The 21,568-nt window shown below is 38.9% G+C and overlaps 1 protein-coding gene across 16 annotated transcripts in view; it reads right to left on the bottom strand.

Annotated features, from left to right (window-relative positions):
- Positions 1-21,568, bottom strand: part of ZDHHC15 (zinc finger DHHC-type palmitoyltransferase 15) — a 214,467-nt gene that overhangs the window by 113,686 nt on the left and 79,213 nt on the right. For 14 of the 16 annotated variants that reach the window (XR_011048913.1, XM_068409701.1, XM_068409694.1 and 11 more), the window contains one exon: positions 19,760-19,905. The gene's annotated coding sequence lies outside the window, so the exon portion shown is untranslated. Of the gene's footprint in view, positions 1-3,394; positions 3,526-5,197; positions 5,288-7,163; positions 7,354-7,464; positions 8,134-19,759; positions 19,906-21,568 lie in introns of those variants that run through there. The other 2 variants (XM_068409695.1, XR_011048912.1) reach the window with 2 other exon arrangements.

Here is a 21,568-nt window from a genome sequence, read left to right as displayed (position 1 = left end):
AGTCTTTTTGAAATTTGTCACAATCTATGTTATTTCTCTCATAACTAATTAATGTGGCACATAATCCTGTACGCTGTGACATAGGCTTGAAATGTTAAGGACCAGGTTTATCTGAGGTGATTGAGTATATTTTTAGAAAGATATTACAATGAATTATTCCAGACAGAGAAAATATTATTACAGGAGAATATTCAATTCTACTTGCTACTAGAAAAATACATCACGATACAAATTTGTAAGAGTTCTCAGAGGTTCATCGTTTTATTTCAAAAGGAAGACAGCTACAACTCCCCTTCCCACTGCGCACACACATCTTTTTTTTTCCTGTAGAACAGTGTTAAAACAGTTGTACAGGAAACTGTAGCAGAAAGTTTTGAATCCCTCTATCCTGTCCCCTAAGGCAGTGAAATAAGCCTGGTGACTAAACACAAATGGTGCTGCTAGCAGGGGCTGGAATGCCCACCTCACCTCACATGAGAGCCCAGAGACTCAGTCACTCTACCTTTACACAATACAGGGAACCTTCATTTTTTATGCAAAGTGGAGCAGTGTCAACAGGTGAGAAACTGTTCTCTCCCTTCTCCCATATTCCATGCATAAGAGGGAGGAACAGATGCTTTTCCTGTTTTACTCATAAGGAAGACACAAGGGTTAACAAAGCAGTTTGTCCATGGTTAACTCATATAAGTGTTCTCTCACCATGGCTATAGGTCCAAGGGAAAAAAAAAATAAATCTCAGAACACTTGGTTTATGGCTCCCAAGACAGCTCATGCAAAAAGAGCATCAGGGTTCTCAACTTGCAAAAAAGTTCTTTCAGCAGTTCTGCTCAGAAACAGGAATTTAGGCTCCTGTTAAAAATATTGGTATGTCTGAATTTTACACAGCTCCTCCGTTTCACAGTACACAACCTATAGTTAAGCAGCGGAACACTTTGCTACAAGACACTGTCTATGCTAAAAGTTTACAGAGGTTCGAGGGAAGATCAGACAAGTTAGTGAAAGAAATTCAGAGGGTTTTAAAGTACAATCTGCCTGAAGCAGTTCTTGAACCCCGAATTCTTGCGAGAAAGTTTGGGGAAAATATCCCTAAAATAATATTGCAATATTTTTCCCTAGGTATTTGCTTTTCACTGGATAAAACAAGGTCCTATTCTATAAGGATTACTCACACTATAAGGATCGCTCTAATTACTCACACATTATCTAGAGTAATTAATAATTCCTGTGTTAGCACCAAGACAGATAAATAACGCAGGGACTCCTGTGCCAGCCCGTGCCATTTCCATCCACAAGCAGGCAACGCTGCCTAGAAGATGCTTTGGGATTCAGGTGTTGCAGCTGACTGGTTGGACCAACCCGCTTCATCAGCCTGCAAGAATCAGGCTGGACAGTTATCTGCTGTGATTATGGAAAGACCATGGAACGTCTAGGTTGCTTCTCAACTTTATCCCAATAGCTATGTGCTTTACAGGACAAGCCAGTTCATTTCTTTACGTCTAACTTTCCCCATTGGGGTAAGCTTCCACTTTTATTTTAAAGCAGTTGTGCATTAAAACAGAAAAAACTTGCAATCATAACACAGAACCTTTTTTCTGTAGTTAGGAAAGTGGATGGATGTGTTTTCTCCCTGTGTTATTCTGGATTCTTAACAGCTCTGAAAATTCAAAGCCATCTGGTAGCAGCTGTGTCTTGACTGCACACCTGTGCTTGAGCTGAAGTGGGGAAAAGTTCAATAAGGATTATACTGTAGGTGCCAGAACGTCTCATTCGTTCCAGAAATACCGCACAGATTTAGTATTCCCCCCTACTTCCCCCTTAACTGGTTTGTGCTTTACTCAGAACATACAGATTAGAAAGACAAAGCAATTTCTGGAGAGTACAAAGCCCTTGCTGCTGGGAGCATAGCAAAAATTTCCATGAATCTCTGTTGATCCTGGACCTGCGCTTGCAAAGCTATATTGATTCGGGACAAAAATAGGCCTTTGGCTGGGCACCGTGGCTTTCCATAGATATCTACTCATCAGCAAGCCAAAGCAAACTGCACTAACAGGGAAAACACACCATTCTGAGCAACTAGACAATACCAAGCTTGGTAATGTCTGCAGCTGCAGGGACCATACAGTCAAGGGCAATTAGGGAGTACTCTCAGGATAGTATCTCTGATTATTTCCTCATCTACCCCTTCCTTTAAATTCAAGAAAAGAAGCAAGCTGTTTATGCAGGACACACAAAGAACAACCTGCCAACCTGCAGAAGTTCAGAACAGGACAAGCTAAATAGGTCACTAATGATTCTTTTTGTACAGGACGGCACCACATCACTGCTGCCGATTCACTCATTTCAGTCGTCCCTGCAAGGACACACATTCCTGTAAGTACTCTCTGGAGTTAAGCAGTCTAAAATATGTGCTCTCCCCCATACTTTAATCTTATTACACTGGGGCTGCTTGCCATAATCTAGCACTGGCTTTATGCCATTGACTTTAGCTTAAATCCTTCCCCACAGCAGCTCTCATCTTGCTCCCACCTCTTCTTTATCAATGCAATGCCCTGTAGTTTCTCCTCCAACTCAGTGGTCAGCTGATGCCCTAGCATGGTTCTAAGAATGCTATGTTGTTAAAGGTATTATATTTTGAATTAAAAATAAACCCCAATCTATCTGCAGATAATTATTATTGATCCCATGGTATTCTCTGCTCCATCCATCTTTTCACCTCCACCATCATCAGCAAAGCAACGTTCTCTCACACGGGAAAATGCAGAAGCTGAACAAAACCCCAGGCATTTTTTCAAGGAGTAGGACTATAAATGTAAAACCTTACAACATTTCAAGTTAGGTAACTATTTTCCCTGTCATGGTATCTTTGATTCCTGTGTAGATTTCATGAGTGTTCAACAGCTGGCACAAAGTGCCATGGGATTTTTCAGCATTAAACAATCTGCACAAGATACAATTTCCTTCTAAACCACTTGACTCTTTATTAATCCATCAAAATGAAGCAATGAAATATCTAATTTAAGTTTAGCTGCTTTCAAAATCGTTCTCTATAAGACATTAGTCACGCTTAGATGCCCCCTCTCTTTAAAAATCCATGGGCACTTCCGTTCTAGCTGGTAGTGATAATGCGTCACCCGCAAGAGTAAAGTAAAAAGTATTCCCTGATAGGAACATAATCGCTGTAATAGAATGTGGTTTTCCAGAGGTGGAAAAAATAAATTATTTTTCTTCCAAAAAAACCCCAACATATAACCGAGAACAAGTTTCAATACATACAGCAAATTTCAACAGAAAGGTGCGTAGTCCAAAATTCACCATTTCCTTGTCTCCCATGAAAATCTTGTAGCACAACAATTGCATTCAGAGAGAGAAAGAAAGGAGGTTAGGTATTGCTCACCATGAAATTTAAACTAATCAGAAGTCTTGGGTCTGGGCAAAGATGAAGACAAGAAAGAAAAGGTGGCTCTTCCTTGGAGGACACAATGCATGGTATGAACTTCCAAGAAAATCAGATGAGGTTTCCATTCCCTGTAAACAGGAATATTCTATTCATCAATCCCACCCTGAAATGAATACTGCGAAGTTATAAATGCTTCCCATTACATACAGAAGGAGCCCAGACCAAACCCCAATGTTCTAGTCCCTCTACAAAAGGAGATTGGTTAAAATCCCAAACCAGACTTGCAAGCTGACTGTGTTTAAATGTCCAGCTTTACATGTAACGTCACTGAGCTCTGGCGTGGCTGAAGCAGACCTATTTTTCAGCTTTGGCAAGGTCACTGCCATGGAGAGCTCCGAATCTCAGACTTTTATTGTTCCACCTACTTAACTTTCAGCTAACCAGTCATTTGCACAAGAAAATTTGCCAGAGCTCAGTTTTCATTCTCCGCTGAAAACTACCACAGGAGAGCAAGTTAAAAAAAAAAAATAGATGTATTTGGGCAACTTCTAGGGGCGTGCTGAGCTGGGATGTTAATCAACCCAACCACCTGCTACAATTAAGGTTCCCTCAGTGCTGGCTCCTATGAAGCAAAGGAGTTTTGGTACACCTTTGGTCCAGCTCTGATGAGATGTTTCCTTCATTTCCCTTCTTACGAAGAGAATGCCTGTTCATGAGAAAGAACCTGGGTTCAGCCTTGGTTTTCATAACTTTCAGTAACTTGCTCCAAAAGAACTGTTATCCGAAAACAGTATCCATGTACTTCTGGAAGGTTATGCAATGCCAGTGATTCAAACAGATGAGGAATTCTGGCTATTCATTGGCGGCAGGATGTTAAACAAATCATAACTACCTGTGATATATTCATCACCACAGAATCAATCAGGTTGGAAGAGACCTCTGGGATCATCGAGTCCAACCATTGCCCTGACACCACCATGTCAACCAGACCATGGCACATCTTTCAATGTAAAGCATGTAAGATCTTCTACAGCAGAAGTTTAAACCAAAATTACTTCATATACATTATTTCATTCTATTCCAATTAATTTGGATGATGCTCCATCACCATATCCGAGTATGAAGTCCCATACCACCACTGACAAAGGCAGCACTACTTTCAGTGCAGTAACTGGGTTGTGGTAGCGCTTCAGGACTGAGTCTAGAATCACACCCCTGCTGTGCTAGCTCTTGTAGAATGGAACAAAAGACAGACTTGTGCCAAATGAATTATCATCCGAGTACTTTGATTCCTATTTTGCATTTGTGAAAAGTTATTCACTTGTAATCAACTCAGTAAGTTGATGCAAAGTGAGATTCAGCCAAGCTGCAGTGCTTAATTCACTAGTGCTTATAAGATACTTTGAGATCCTGTAATAGGAAATGTTTAAGAAGGACGAGAGATTAAAGTAAAAGCTTTAAGACTGTTGTGGCTGCCCCCGCCCTGGCAGTGTTCAAGGCCAGGTTGGATGAGGCTTTGAGCAACCTGGTCTAGAGGAAAGGTGTCCCTGCCTGTGGCAGGGGGGGTGGAACTAGATGATCGTTAAGGTCCCTTCCAACACAAACCATTCTGTGATTCTATGAAAATGCAACAGTTGCCATTTGCTTCCACACAGATCTACTTGGGAAACAGTTCCAGAGCCAGTACTTTCATGGCTTACACACTGTATTTTTTTCAAAAGCCATTATGGCCTTAGAAATCTCATAGTGGTTATTTGGCATGACTGGAGAACTTCTATGCCAGAAAAACATTCTGCTCACCAGGATGAGGTAGGGGAGGCTCCTCTTTAATTGAGCTGGTGACAAGTTCTCTTAAGGAAGGTCTTTTACTTCGTTACTCAAAACTACTTCCTTGAGGATAAGAAGGAGAAAATTTACCATGTGAGCAGCCCAGTCAAAAAAGTAAATGCATAGAAACATGCAATATCAGATCAGAGGGAAGATTTCAGTCTAGGTTTCAGAGACCACTTACTGAATAGATGTGGGGAAACCAGTTTTGGATGATGTTTGGTTTTTTTTTTTTTAAAAAAAAAAAAAGCTCCGTTCAAAAGAGGTAAAAAAATACATTGAAGAGATGTCAAAGGTACTTAAGAGATTTTTCTTCCATTTTAATTTCCTTTCAAAAAGAACAGTTAACTTCATTGTACTGAAATAAAAGGTTGTGCCCCTAGTTATAAAGTTGTTTACAAGATTCTGCTTTACATGCACATCTTCATTCCCAGTTCCAACATCACCTACAGTAGTGTTAATTAAAAAACATTCAAAGGTCATTGAAATCAGTATTATCATGGTGACATCACACCCTGATAAAGATCAAAACTGACATATCAGATTATTTAACTCCAGCTACTTACGTTGTACCATAAAATCATATTTAGCCATTCACTTCAGACAAAAAAGTTAAGCAGTGTATACAAATTTAAACAGCTGCTGAACTCACACCCACCTGTGATGCGATCAAAGTTTAAAATAAATCTGTCACTTTTTTATTTTCCCAATTCAGTAGGTTTTTTTCATGGAGCTCACGGACAGAAGAACCAAAACACAGAGAAGTTGCAAAACTTGGAAGTCCAGATTATACCAAAGACTCAAGAGATTCCTCTAGTTTGGACTAGCTCCCAAACTTCTAGAAGTTCATTTTAATTGAAGCATGATGGTTTTATTCTCTTTTTATTCACATTGCTTTTGCATCAGTACATGTATCCCAATCTCTTAAATTTTCAAGCAACATTATAAGGTAAAGAATCAGATCCTTTGAGTTCAACCTGTTGTGACTTCTCATATATATTACATATTCTCCTTGCAACTCAAGTCCACGATTTCACAGTAATTCACTCAAATCATGTAAAATTTAGGAGGAGATGGTTTCATCTTTCTATTCCATGCCATTCCTCAGCACTTCGAGTCAGCAGAAGGCGGCTCGTTCACCATCAATTAATCACCTTTGGAACTTGCAGTAAGCTTTTCTAAGCAAGCCCTCTGAGAGCAGGCGTACCAGAGGGAGCTGCAGACATGCAGAGGTTGCAGTAAAGGCGCTGATTAACGCAGCACTAGATGGCACCCTCACATGCAGCTCCTGAGAAGTTCTTACAGCCCTTTGCTCACCCAGATTTGAAAACTATACAGGTACCTGAATTTTATTCAGGTCAAGAATGAGGATTTTTAATTCATTATGTGGGAATGTGTCTTCAAAATACTATCTATTATAGTAGTGCCAGCTTACCAATAAAAAAAAAATTAAATCATTATTCTATTCTACATAGGCAAATATTAGTTCTTCTAAATAAGAAAATTTTAGAAATGAGTAAGCAATTCCATTACTGCAAGCAGTTCAAAAGCAGCCTTTAGGTTAGAGAAAATATTATTTTGACATGTTTCTTTTCTTCTTGCCACTAAACAGTCAAGAAAAAGTTGTAATTAATTTCTGAAAAATCCACCTGAGTGCCTCTGTAAATGCTGGACAAGTCAGCAGAGTTGATGGCATGCAAAGATTTAGTCATCCTGAAACAACAGGATCTTTGTGTGTTTTGTCAAACAAATTGGCATGCACCTATTTCCAGTGCTATCAGGATGCAAGGAGGCCCTGTTATCTCTAGACAGCAGACTGATAAGAAAATTCAGGCTTTGAGCAATTAAATGATATGGTGAGAACCGCAGAGGAAATCTGTATCAGAGCAAGGAAATGAAGCCATTCCAGGTCAGTGACTTACCCAGGAGGCAGTCTTACCTCTTACTCACCCTCTTGCTCCCAGCAAGTCTTGAGACTTGCTTAAAGTGCATGTCAGACAACTGGTAGCAGGCAAATGCCATCCAGGACTCACACAGACCATCAAAGGATTTGAAATAAGGTAGCTGGCCTGTAGGTGGATCCCGGCACCCTTTCCAGAACTCTCTCGTACAGCCAATACTCTCCTTTTCTGAAGCAAGGACAAAAGAGGATGTCCTATCTTGTCTCTGAATTATTGCCATGAAATTTTATTATGGCAGAGAAAGAGTAATACCAAGAAGATGAGCACAGAATTTTAGGTACATTCTAGATCACTGAAAGAATAAAAGACCACAGACAACACAGAAAGCTATTTTATGGTGGTATTATGGAAAACAAGAGTAGTAAAGAAGGGCTTAGGAAACAGAGAAACTGGAAGAAAAAATTATACAAGCAACAACAAACGTGCTATGGTATTATTTAAAATAATAAAAAGCAGAGAGATCTAGGCCTTGTTAAAGCTTAAATCAGACAACTGAAATTGATTTTACAAAAACCACGTAAGTTACACCAGGGTACATGAGGTCAGAATTGGACCCAAAGAACCTAATCTCTCACCGTATCAACAAGTCAGCAGGTGGTCAAGGCAGTCCAGCTGGAGAAGGGGCTCAAATTCTCAGTGAGCTAATACACACTAATCTTTGGTCTCACTTCTGCAGACCTGGATTCAAAACTTAAGATCACGAACTAAAATTAGTCTGCTGGTTTCATTCTAGTCCCCATTTGTGCACGGCACAAAACCACCATCAGAAGTGTCATGACTGGCAATCTCTCTGAGACAGGCCCAGTTCTGGAATAGCAGGAAATGTTGTAAGTTCAGACTCAAACACACTGGCACAGCTGCGTAGGGAATTTTATACTCTCTGCCCACATTATTCTTGCCAAAGCCAAATGTTTTTTCTCCTTGATTTCTGCAAGTGCCACATTCTTGCTGAAAAAATAAAAAGAGAGAAAGGAAAGAAAAGAAATACAGAATGAATCATTGCAGTGACTGGAACCAACACTGCACTGATTCACACTCTGTACATCTGCAGTAAAGGCAGTGATATTGCAGAGGGTATAAATTTGTATATGAGGGTTTATTTACAGTATCTAGGTTTGGGTTTGGTTATTTTTGGTTGGTTTAGGTTTTGGGTTTGTTTTTTTTCTTTAACATAGTAGATAGCTTCTTTTTGTCCCATAATAATGGTGCACACTGCTAAACTGGGTCTATAACTTTTGAACTGGACTAAGTCCAAGTACTGTAAAACCAGAAGATCCTCCCACTCAAATGACTGTCCCAGCTTAGCAGTGACCCAATCTGGAAGCACGCTTGACTTTATTAACATAATATATTCATAGTTATCCATGACAGTTCACTGGACGAACTCCAGCCACACAAAACAAAGATAATCAGCCACGTGTCAGTAAGGAAAAAAATCGCATCCAACTCCTAACCCCGATACAACATCACGTATTAGTACAGGCAGTCACATGCAATAGCTAGAACCTAAAAGAAGGGCTCCTGAGCTACACCCTGAACTATGCCCTATCCCTCTAAAACCATTTGGTGTTGAGGCAGGCTTTTTGCAAGTAAAATTTCTCCCATGCATCATGAAACTTCCAGCCAAAACAGGCAGTGAAAAATAAGGTCTTCAGTAACACATAGGGTAATATAAAAAACGAGCAGCTTCAGGCAGTTGCGAGATCTTTAAGATAGCAATAAAGGAACACACAAGACTGAGCTAAAAGGAAATAAGAAGGAATCAACTGATATAGAAGCTTAATGAATTGTTCTATTTGACAATTATCAGCCATAAATAACATGACTCCACTACACCACAGAACTGAATGAGACTAGCTGACTGGAATTAAACAAAGCAGGACCATAACTTTTGCCAGCAAAAATACAAAAGCCAGATAACAGTAGCAGCAGTAGTTGCTGTTAATCCCAGGAAACAGTTTTTCTCCTTTTGCCAAAGCACCCATCCTCCCCAAGAGCAATTCTCCTTCCGAGGCCAAGGTGGTGCTCAAATATAGTAAGTAACAACCACCTTTCTCAGAAGGTACCTGCTTCAGCTCCACCCCTGCCAACGCATTCAAGCAGGGAAAGAACCAAAACAATTTTACTCACCAAAGGAGGACTTTGACTTTCATGCAATGGAGTTCATACACATAGCTACTAACGTGAATATGCGCACGGTCAAAACTAGAGGATTAAAAATTGTTTATGAATTTACCACCTTACCTACACATTGTATTTCCTAAAAAAGCTCTGTGTTCCTCATCTGGACTATATTTTGAGAATAGCTTGTATTTAAGAAAGTTTCTGTTAACTTCTAGATAACATGACAACCTCTCCAACTAAGTTTTGGGTCCTCACTCACAGTTTCTGGTCTTTGTATCACTAGAGTTTGCTTTAGTTTCAAAGATCCCAGAAAAGGTGTTCAACAACTACCAATAAGAAACCTGGAATTTCCCTCCCATTAAGGTATTAATGCACCAAGTAGTCGTTATTAATGGGGTGGACTTCACTGGCTCCTGATCTGTCTTGTAGGCTCCATGCCTCTAGAAACTTACTTCTCAGGAAGAAGAAAGCCTGAGGTAAATGCCTATGATTGCAAAGCAGAAAGAGACCAGTTCTATCTACAAAAGCCAAGGAATAAATAACAAATAGAACCCAAAGTTGGCCACAGAATTGAGATGTTTAAGCCATGCATTTGCAACGTGCTCACTGGGTTCCCACTTAATTTTCTTCCTTAAGTCATATTCATAGAAAATCTGGGAATAAAAATATGTTTTCTGTAGATTGAGCAGGTTGGACAGTGGAACGTGATTTTCTGTGGCCCTATCTAAATGAGCACAGGTAATGCTTTGTTTCTCAGAGACGTTTCCAAGTGAAAAGTCAAGAGATTTTTGGATTTATCTGAAAGTAAAACTTGCAATGGTAAAAATGGACAACCCCATTCTTGAAAGTTCAATTCTTATTTCAGGTTCACAGTTGTTAATGATCTTGTGTTGATGCAATACTTGGATGTATAAAAGCAACAGAGCCTTCAAGAAGAGAAGCCAAGGAGTTTTACTGATATCCTAATTAGACAATATAGTAAAAAATTCCACATAGCTCTCTAGGAAAAGCCCTGAATACACACAACGCTGTCAAAGTGAAAAATCAGAGACCTAGATTTTAAAAAATATTTTTAGTTTCTATGGCGGAACCCTTCCCGGTACATCTCCTCCCTCAGTCACCTCAGCGCGTAACAGTTTTAGCTGAGCAGCTTTTGGCTAATTCACACCATTCTACCTCAAATGCTTATACAGGTGTGAGCTGCTGAACCTGGCTCTTTTGCAGACAGCTGTGGAGGGAAAAGAAAAAAAATATCCTCAGACTACAGACCAAAAGCAAAGTAAGGGAGAAAGGAAAAAATCAATTGACTTCTGCTACCAAGTAAAAACTTTACAGCTGTTTTAAAAAGGTACTGAGCTACCAATTTGCTTTTCTATCACACCAGTTATTAGGCACACATCCTGAGCTTAATAACCATTTTCTGCTCAACATTTGTGTAATACAGAGAGGAATACAGGGCAAGCAAACTTGTTTAATTAGGAAATGCTGTTTGCTAAAGCATTCAGAGGAAGTTACAGAATCGTGTGCTTCAACCATAATGATATTAATTTCATGAAAATTTTCATTAAAATAGGATTTGATTTCCCTCAACATGACAGAAACATATTGTTCATTCTAATTACAGCTGATTACACAATAAAGCAGCCACCATAAAATTAAAACACGGATATGTGAACAAGTTAGCACAGGGTAAACTGGGTTATGGAAACCATTTAGGGTACATCCCTGTGCTGTGGTAACACAGGTAATTGTTTCACCCCATGGTAAATTGAAAGTAGCTGACGCTTATTCAAAGAGCTGTTGAAAAGAATTTCTGCTTCTTTGCCAGCTAGTCCTCTGGCTTTGAACAGATGTGGTCAGAAACTAATACGAGACCAAAGGCCTGCGAGGAACTACAAATCAAGATACTGACCATTCAGCAAGAACCAACCCAGTTTAAAAACGTTTGTAAACTCTATCACATGTTTCAGTGAAAACACAATTTTGCCCACTCTTTCTGGGTTTGTTTCTTAGAAACTACTTATTCAAATGCTTAGGAGAGTGACCTGCCATTAATCCACATTTTGTGTGGTTGCAACACAACAGACATTCAGAAAACTTGTCTGACAGAGGTGCTTTAACTCCAATTGTTTCTTTACAACATCTTGACATATGGAGAAACATTATCCTGGCAGCTCATGATGACCTATGGTCTACATAACTAGTGCTGTTTAACAGCAAGAAAACATTGTATGTAGTTAGAATAGGAAAAAGTGAAGAGCAGGTTGAGTGGGTACAACAGATGTATGGATAAAAGTTTCCAGCAGTCTCTAGGGAATTTTGACATAGACAGTTATCTGAATCTTCCTAGATTACCCTATAATGTTTTTCCTCATATGCATAATATTTTGGATAATAGCAGTAGTACTTACTGGAATGAAGGATTACTTCTGTAAGCTTGGATTGTGTCTAATATAACTAAATACAAAGTCTCTGGAACAACCTTCTGATAACTCAATATTATTACCTACTATTGATCCAGGAACCGAGCTGAAATTTGGGAAAATTTGAGTTAGTTCAGTTAGAAACGGAAACATTTGAACTCCCACAGCTATGATTCCAGATTTCAACGTAAGTTTCACACATTCCCTTGATCTTTTCTCAGAAGCAACAGTTACAGTGCTATTATGCCTTGTGCCCTTTGAAATGCATCAGTTTATCAACAAAATAATACACCTGAAAACCAATCAGTTACAAATCACCTCCTTCATCTGACCCACATTGTTAAAGCTTTTAATGCCTGATTATGTCTGGCATTTTTATGAAGGTATTAGTCATAATAAAATACCAGTTCATTCATAGCTACACAGATTTCTTTTTAAATTCCAGAAATTCATTTTGAAAAACAGTTCAAGTTTTGGATGGGCATAAGCCTCCAGACAGTGCCTTTATCTGAAGCCAATTAGACAGCTCAGTTTTGGAACTTCTCTTTAGTGGCATTAGATACTCCAGACTAGTAACCCTTGCTGGACTAGTACTGTATAGAGCAAAGATCTCATCATACATTCAGAGTTTAACCCTCCATATTGGTATTTAACTGGCCACTTAACTAAAGGTGTTGGTACTGGTATCTCAAAACTTTGCTTTTTTGAGCTTCCTTACTATCTTTCATGCAGTCTGGGAGAAGGCTGCATGCTTGTGGACACCTTGGTCTGCCTCACTCTGTAGTTGTAAAGTCCTTGTTCTAGTAATCCATTTTTTCCACAGGACCAGCATCTAACTGACATATTCCCTTCCACTTTTTGCATCACTGATACCTTTCCTTGTTTTCACAGATGATGTATTATTTCTGTAAGTCTTCACATGTGTCATGAGCTAGATTAGGTTCAGGTATTAAAAGACAAAGTCATACAAAAATAGGCTCCAGCTTCCATCATCATCAATCTCTTTTAACTTCTCTAAGGAATTATTAAAATTCAGTGGCAAATTCTATGGTCTCCTGGGGGCACCTTCGGTCTCCCTTTCCTGATCTTGCTCTGAAAGTCCAAATGAGCAATAGCACCTAGACAGACACTCCTTGGAAGGGTAGGTGATAAAATGGGAAGTTCTCAAGCTGCAAGACACTGAATCAGACCTAACCAGATGGTCCCCCACTTTTCTTGCTAGTATTTAGCTCTGCTGAAATCAATGACTGACCCCAAAACCCATACCCAGTGTCTGCATTACCTAGCACAAGCCTTTTCACAGAGTAAATTCTGCGTCATTGCTTGACTTGGGTGACTCTCCAGCCACTCAACCGAGATACAATATAAATGAGAATCAAATACATTAAATCAGTGTCTCTGTTTAGCTCATAACTGGGGGCTAAACTACAGCCAGTTGTTCTATCACCCAATGACCCCTTCCCAGCCAAGAAGAGGAATTGGGAAAAGGAAAGGAGACCCACAGGTTGAAATGGAAACAGATTGAATAAATTAACAAAAATAATATTAATACTAACACTAATAATAAGTACACAGTTATACTCAGCCCAATGAACGCTGGGTGTTGAACACTGTGCGACGGTCACGACGAACAGGAGAGCAGGCCTCAGGAGTGGAACAATGGGCAAGCCCCTCCAGAAATAGCGACCACTGGGGAGAACAGTCCTCCTCAGGCAACTTCCCAATTTATAGTGAGCATGACATTTAGGGTATGGAATACACCTGTGGGCCAGCTTGGCTTTCAAGCCGCCCTGGCTTTCACTCCTAGTTTAAGCACCTGGCTAACTCAAAAACTGCTAACAGCCTTGATCACGATGGAAACCCACATACCATGGCTGGCCACCAACTAAAACAAAGTGTCTTATCAACTTTATTCCCACCGTATTGGGTGCTGCAGCCTTCTGAAAAATGCAGCTTTTCTGAACAGAAAATTGATTCTATGACTCTACCCCAGTGAAACCAGGACAGACAGTTTTGCATTATTTGGATGTGACCAATTTGAAGGAAGTATTCACTCCCAAGCACTCCTCCTCTCTCAGTTTTCTCTTCCTACCTACCAGAGCCCTTATGACTACGTCTATTTGTCTCCTTTCTGCCACTTCTCTCATCCTCTTTCTTCCTCACTTTCACCTTCAAACAATGACATTCTGCTACCTGTATTTGCATTTCACACGTATTTACTTTGCAGACCTGTGTTTAGAGGGGAGGCTTCTAATGTTCTGCTTCTCCCATTTAGTTTCATAATGGAGATCTCCTGCTGAAAGCCATCCCCATACACTTCAGTGTCCACCTATGACAGCCTCCAAGCATGCTCATGCTCACTTGCCATGGCTCAGCCAACTGACAGTAGGCTGGGAAGGCTGTAGCCAACAGTCAGTAGGCCGACTCACTACAGTCAGTCAATCACATTCCTGATCTGAGAGAATTAAGTTCTGTCTTTCGGTTCGCTCTTCTGGAAGTAATAGTAGCACTGGCTAGCACCAACGTGAATGCTGGCTTTTGCCACTGCAGCATTAGTCCACAGGAACCAAGCCAAGCAGAGAGACCGTCTTTTTGTGTTTGAAACTAACGATCGAAGACTTCGATCCCAAAGCACCTACTCAAATCGATTAAGCTGTGGCAACCTCATTACAACAGTAAGACAAAACATGTTAACTCCCACGTCTTTTTAACCAAAAAGGCATTGCATACCTCGCATTTCCGAACACTCATCTACATCCATGGACATTATTAGGTTCGTTGCTCTAGTGACAAGCAACGACTTGATCAATTTGCTTGGCTTACATATGCCCAAGAACTATGTCTTTCATGAACTATACTGTCAGGTCCCTGAGGAGGAAAAAGAATACAGTACTCCTCCCCTCTGCTGCTTAGACTGAAAATCATGTCCCCACATCTGGCGAACGCATCCCAGCAGTGCATAAGCTTTCTGCCTAGGCTCAGCTCCACTCAATGGGAAAATTAATAATGAAGAATAAAAATAAAACATTTTAAGTGCTTGAGAAAGTGAGCATCTCTTTAGCTGTCAGCTCAATTACTTCTGTTAGGAATTAATTTGTTGATGTTTCCAAATCCCACACAAGAATACAATTACATGGGGGGGGGAAGAAAAGAATTTTGTTTTGTTTTTCAGATTATTTACAGTAGGGCTCAACAATTGGGAAACACGGATTGTACAAAAACTACTGGCAAAAATGACAATCATGAGCATGTTATTCTATAGAACATTTAGATACTATGAGTATTTTCCAGCTGAAATCTGTCCAGGTTTCTTCTATCCAGTGCTCCGTGTTTAGTCAGGAACATTATGATGAAAATCTAGACAGCGTTACATTGTGTGAACTATTAGATGTACGCTGATGATACTTGAATTTTATATTGCCTTTGGCTCGAGTCAGTTCATAGAACTTAAATGATCTGAATTCTGCTAGCATCTGCTGTCCGAAATGAGTAAAACAGTAACTCAAACTTAGGACTTCATTACCGAGTTGAAAGTCTGTTTTCCTACAGACCTGGTAGACCACATGATGCAATCCAACACATTATTATCTGTCAAGCATCCAAAAAAGAACTAAATGACTCATAAAGCAATAAATAAGACACGGTCTCTGCCCCCGAAATATCTTACATTGTAAAATTAAAAAAAAAGACCCCCAGAAAGACTAAATCCTGGTGAACCAAGTTAGTCCTATCATGGAAAAGAAAGAACGTGGGTTACCAATATGGTAAAGCACACAGCACATGTCATTCCCACAAGGGAGTAGAGAGTGGAACTTGAACTGCCCACAGTTGCGTTCAGGCTATTAGTCCGTGCGCATGTTTTCCTCCCCCACAGAAAATGGTGGGGTTACCTGTTATTCAGTAGTTCTGTTCAGATGGAGTCAGTACGTTTCACACTATTCCTGTTTCCTGGGGCAGCAGATGCCAGTTTTTCCCCTAGATGAAGATTGGTCTACTTCCCCGCTTTTAGTGTATAACCTACAAATCAATGAGGTTTGTTGTAGGATGCTCCCGAGTTTTAACTAGTCTTTGTTGGATAGCAATCAATAGGTATTTTTGGCAAACCAGGTGCTAATATCTTTCTTGTCAGATACCAGTTGTTCACATACAAATAACTCGATACAGTTGAACTTTGAAAGCTTTACTTTAAAGCAAAAAAATCATAGATCTGTGCAGCAATAACCAAAAAATCATAACTGCAGAGTGCACTCAGCAGCATCCCATGATTTACAATACAGCCTATAATAAAAATTATGCTCATGGAGAAAGGGGGAAGAATCTTACTCTACCCCACCGTGCCTGGCTTGTGCGACAGACAGCAGCTGCTACTGAGATAATTTGCAGAAGGCAGAGAGTGTATTTCGAAGAACACATTTAACATCCAAACACAGCTTACAATACATCGACATACACACATTAGAAGAAATATATGCAATAATTAGAAGCCTCCATTAATCTTACTGCTTACATTTTTTGCATTAGGTACTAAGCCTTTATATTTCAAATATACAGGATTTATTTTTTTATTAGGAAGATCTAGTAGTGATAAAAATAAAGAATGCTTTTGCATTCTGTGAATTCCTGACTTGCTAAAATTAATTAAAAAGTGTAGGTATTTGGACAATACCAGGCACAAAGCTCCAACATCGACCTTTGGTTATAATAGCCAAGGAGTGCTACGGTGACACTGCAAACTGACCCTGCTGGTAGTGGACTTTTCTGTTAATAAATTTGTCCTTCAGCACCTGACAAGTAATATCGAATGTTAAATGGGCTCATGGTACCGATAAAGAGTATTGATAACTACTTTAAACAGAATCAGATAAAATTTGCACTGCATTTTATGAAGTCTGAAACTTTCACTATTGCCAAATCATTTTTGCATTTATAGACATTTTTAAACATTATTTAAAATTGCCTGAGAACCATTCTTTATCTGGGACTCAAATGGGGGGATCTGAAGAACAACTATTCAATTTTTGTCTTACCTCCATTGTTCAAATCTTGCCACAGAACTTGCTCTGCTATAATCTGTCCGAAGTCTTTCCTCAGGACCAAATCGATGTCCCGATATGCTTTCACCATTATAGAAGCACTCCCTATGCTTTCGACCATGACACACCAATTAATCTTCATAACCACGTCATTTAAATGAGCGATACTTTAAACAGGACCCTGAAGCATAGCAGGTCAAAGATGCTCAGCAGTTTTAATGAACTGATTCAAGATGCCAGAACCATATTTTTTAGTGTACCTACATATCAAAAACATAGCTTCTATTCATTCTACACGTTCTGAAACATGTAAGACTTGTACACCTTTCTTAGCATTGTACACGAGAGTGTCAAATCCTATACCTAGAACGCCACAACCACAGTACCGCGTGGCATCATGCTGACACCTGTATGATTTTCATCAACAGTTACAGCCTTTACATCTGCCATACAGACCTCTGCCACTTGAGCTAAGAGTACCTGACAGTATATAGTCATCCCTGATGTATACCACTACGAAAGGGGGTAATACACACTTACAACTTGGCAAGGATACGTGTGTAACACAAAAGTAAACACCAGCTTTCTACATCAAAACAAAGAACTGCTAGAATTTAAAAACAGAAAGACGGGGGGGGAAGAAACAAAAAAACCCAGAGAACACACTGAAATTTTTTAGCGCTGAAGAAAGAACGTATTTTTATTTAGTCCTGTGCACAGAACTGGCAGACCTGCTTTGGTTTTAGCTTTAAAAATAAGAAAAAAGAAAAAAAAATCAGACTCAGATGGACAACTAGCATGGAAAATTTCAGCCCAATTAGTTAATACTTGAAAATGTTTTAAGCAACTGAAAACATTTTCTAATGGTATGTGTCAGGCAAACAATAATAGGCAGCTGAGCCAGGTGTGCCTACAATAAAATTGCTATTCTTTTGCAATTCCACAGCCAAAGAGTTAATATAATTTGCCTACAGACAAAAATCTTCCAAAATATTGTTTTCAGTATTAGGACCAACTTATCTTAAGAATATACAACACTATATAAATGTAATTTTTAAAGTAAGGAGTGTCCACCAAGTTTAAATCAAATATAACGCATTTTGTTAACAGCAGTAGGACTTCATAAAATTCAGAGGCTTTAAATGGATTTCCTTTCCAGACATTAATCAAATAGATTTCCTTAGTGGATGTAGAAAGCCCCTGCACCACTAAGTACCAAAACCAGTACTTTCATGCTAGTAAACAGAATAAGAAAATAACCTGGTCAGAAGACACTGAAAACTTGATTAATAAAATATTATTTAATATAGCCCTAGAGACAAAAATTTAACTCGGACTCTTGCAGTGGTATTCCTCACCAGAAGTAAAAAGGCAAAAGGAAAAGAATCTAAGTGAAAAGTATTCAGCATTTTTTCTTTCAGATGCAATAGTCATAAGACTAGTCTAATTTACCCCAAGTGACACGTTATCCCATTGGTAGTCTGCAAAATTCTCCAGAATCAGCCCTGAGTATTGTCTGCTACTAGCTGTATTCTTTACAACTTGTTTTAAAGTACCTATACTACATGACTAGGGCTCAGTGGTCCAAATAGATGGGATAAAGGAGATGGTATCATAAAAGTAGTCACATAAAGTGTAACAAATAAAAATACTCCCTTATGTTAAAACACAAATGAACTACATTTATTGGCCCTTAACAGGACAATCCTTAAACCCTCCAAAGACCACCTGATTCGGTTCCCTCTTGGATAATTTCAACACAACCTAATACTTTTACCACTTAGTGCTTTAAATAAGTAAAGCTCTTCGCAGTTTACCAAAGGTTTGCACTCAAGTTAGCGTGGTTCAGAGCTGAGACCTATTCGCACTCATGAAAAAGCAAACGTACACTGAACTGTAGCTACTCTGATATCCTATTGATTGTTAGCAAGCATCTGGGGAGAAACAGCACGGAATTGTCACCTCACAAGGAACTGGCAGTATGGAGGGGGAAAAAAAAAAAAAGGCTTTCCCTGCCTTCCCAAATGCAGCTCTACTTTTAGTGCTCTCATCTGCCAGAACCCAGTACAGAAGGCAACGAATACTCAACACTAGCATGAGCATATCTTCAGACAAGAGATAAAACCTACAAAATAAATAGAGTACAAAAGATTTCAAACACATATAGCTACATATATTGTGTGTGTATATATATGAAAAAAAGCCTCTGAGTTCCATATTTTAAAGTGCACATGGTTTATTACCATCAAACGAGGTGTAAAAAAAGCACAGTCCTTGGCTGACTAAAGTTGAGAGCAACACTAAGTGCCCATAGACTCTGCTGCCTTGAGAAATCAGTTTCCTCCTGTAAAATAACAGACTTTAGCACATTCTGCAGAATGACATCACCCAAAGTGGCCTGCCAAAAATGTTACTTTTACATTTCTTCAACAAGAAGATTTCCTTTCACCACTTTTTTTTTTAGTCAATCGTTCAAAAATACAAAAGTTCTAAGTATTTCCAGGCCTACAGCTCAGCAGCTTTTAACACAAGCAACTATGCCCTTTAAAAATGTTGCATATATATGTACCTTTTTGCCTGGTTCCTTTTCATAGATTTATATTTGCAGCCGTGCTGAGCTAAAATAATACAAGTCGATGCAATTACCATACTGAAATGATTTTGTCCTTTTGATTTATCACTATCCCACTGAAGAATACTCCATTTTATGTGAACAATGAAAGTATGTCTACCCATTTAGCGAGCTGTAGGTAACCCACTGGAAGTTACTGAACATGAACAATAAGATAAATCAATCAAAGTAGAAAACTTTGCACTTTGAATGAAGCTCTTTAAAGCTTACTGGTGACAATTACAAGTAATGCATCCCACCCTTCCCAATAATGTAAGCAAACAAACATCACTAAGTTCATTGCAGAAATTGTGGTTCTTTCACTGAAATATTCAAGATAAGCTCTTCACTTTTTCACTTCTGATGAGGGTTTTGCATCTTACCTTTGTAGAAGCCACAGCTGAAGTACGAAGATTTTCTTCAGCACTCATCATTCTCAGGTGTTACTACTTTCTCCATCAGTGAGTTTTCTAAAGTCAACATCCAGTTCCTCACTGCAGAAATTGTATCTTCGTTACTATGTTTGAACCTAAATAAGATAATTCAATATTAGTTAATGCTGTAAAGGCTGGAATACTTTCCCTTTTGAAAAAAAAAATTGCAGGGTGTTCAAGCTAGGAGTGTAAGTTAAGTGTTATAGTATGCAACCCAATGCTATTTCTTTTAACGTATAAGAATGTTTTAAGTTCCTCCTTTGTAGTTCTTGTTTTTTAAGCAAATGAATAGAAATACTACTGAAATTCAGATTTTTCTTTGGACAGGAGCTGAACTAGTCATAGTCCTAAATTTGAAGCACTTTGTATGGTACAGGAAATAATGCAACTTCAGAGAACAATCCAGTGTTATCAAGGGGAGAGACATGATGGTCCAATGCAATTTTATAATGTTTTAATGCAATGCTGCAATGTCTTCAACATCACCAAAATTGTCATACTCCTAATAAATATTTATCTAGTGAATATGTGCACAGTATCTTTTAAAGACAGAACTTTGGAGGAAACAATATTCTTTAGTTATTTTTCTCAGTGCTTCCACAATGATTTTTTAATATAGATTGATTACATTAGGAAGCAGTAGAGCAGATAATGAATGCAACTGTTTCGATTTGCTTGTAAAGTAGCTCATATCTAATGTTCCCCAAGAACATATGTTGCAGTGCTCATGTAAGAAATATTGAGAGGTTACTTTTTATTTATTGTTAAAGAGTCTAGGCAATAGGAAATTAAGAACCTCAAATTTCCACTGAATTCATTTGTCATCTATGACCACTTTTTATGTAAACCTTGAGAAACTTTCACAGTTACTTCAGGTTATGAGTAAATGAAGGAGAACAAGGATTTAAGAGTCTAATTTAATGATTTACAGCTCTTCCTTCTGTATGTCATCCAACTACAATGACTTTAGCGATGCTTTCTATTGCCTGTCGTCAGATGACTGATAAAAGGCTGATACCACGAAACTGGCATTCTGTTTTCTTGTGACAAGGAAAAAAGCATGAATTCACATCATATTCAAATCCACTGATCCCAGCACGGCTCAGTGAAGTGAATGGAGTCTTACATAGGCATAAAATGAACTCTTATCTGTTCTATTAGCTCAGCAACTCCAGGCAACAGAGGATCAATTTAGATTAAGTATGTTTATACAATGGAAGGTATTTTTAAAATACAGAGGAGAAAAAAAAACAACACACGGGCCTATTGCACAGAGAATGGGAGATTGGATTCAGTATGATATAATATTTAGTAGAATTACAGTTGCTTTTGAAGTTAAAACAACATCCTTGCATTTACAGCGGCTTTACTTGCAGATTGTAGTCCTCTATCTTGAAAGGGCATTGCAGCAAGGTAAGATTAAAGACAAACTTTATAAAATACAATTTTGTGGTATTAACTGTAGGAAAAAAAAAAAAAAAGGAACTTTTCCCTTCAATACTTTTCAAGGCTGCTATAAGAACTTCAGTGCTAAATGCTCAGGTTACACATAATCCTCCAGCTGCAAGGCGACAATTAGCACCAAAATCTCTAGAAAAGCTTTCAACTCTCAACAGGTGCCTCACCATTGTGTTCAGGTTTAAATCAAAATCTGGCAGAGTGAATGTCCCACCTCCTGTCACCCCTCCCCTTCGAAACAACTCTTATTACAGCCCCTATCAGAGCAGCTCCACTCTCATTTTCCCCAAAAAGACCAAA

The sequence above is a fragment of the Nyctibius grandis genome, chromosome 10 (assembly GCF_013368605.1).
Source record: "Nyctibius grandis isolate bNycGra1 chromosome 10, bNycGra1.pri, whole genome shotgun sequence".
Classification (NCBI taxonomy): Eukaryota; Metazoa; Chordata; class Aves; order Nyctibiiformes; family Nyctibiidae; genus Nyctibius; species Nyctibius grandis.
The sequence above is the reverse complement of the archived record's forward strand: the minus strand, read 5'-3'. Positions and strand labels throughout refer to the sequence as shown.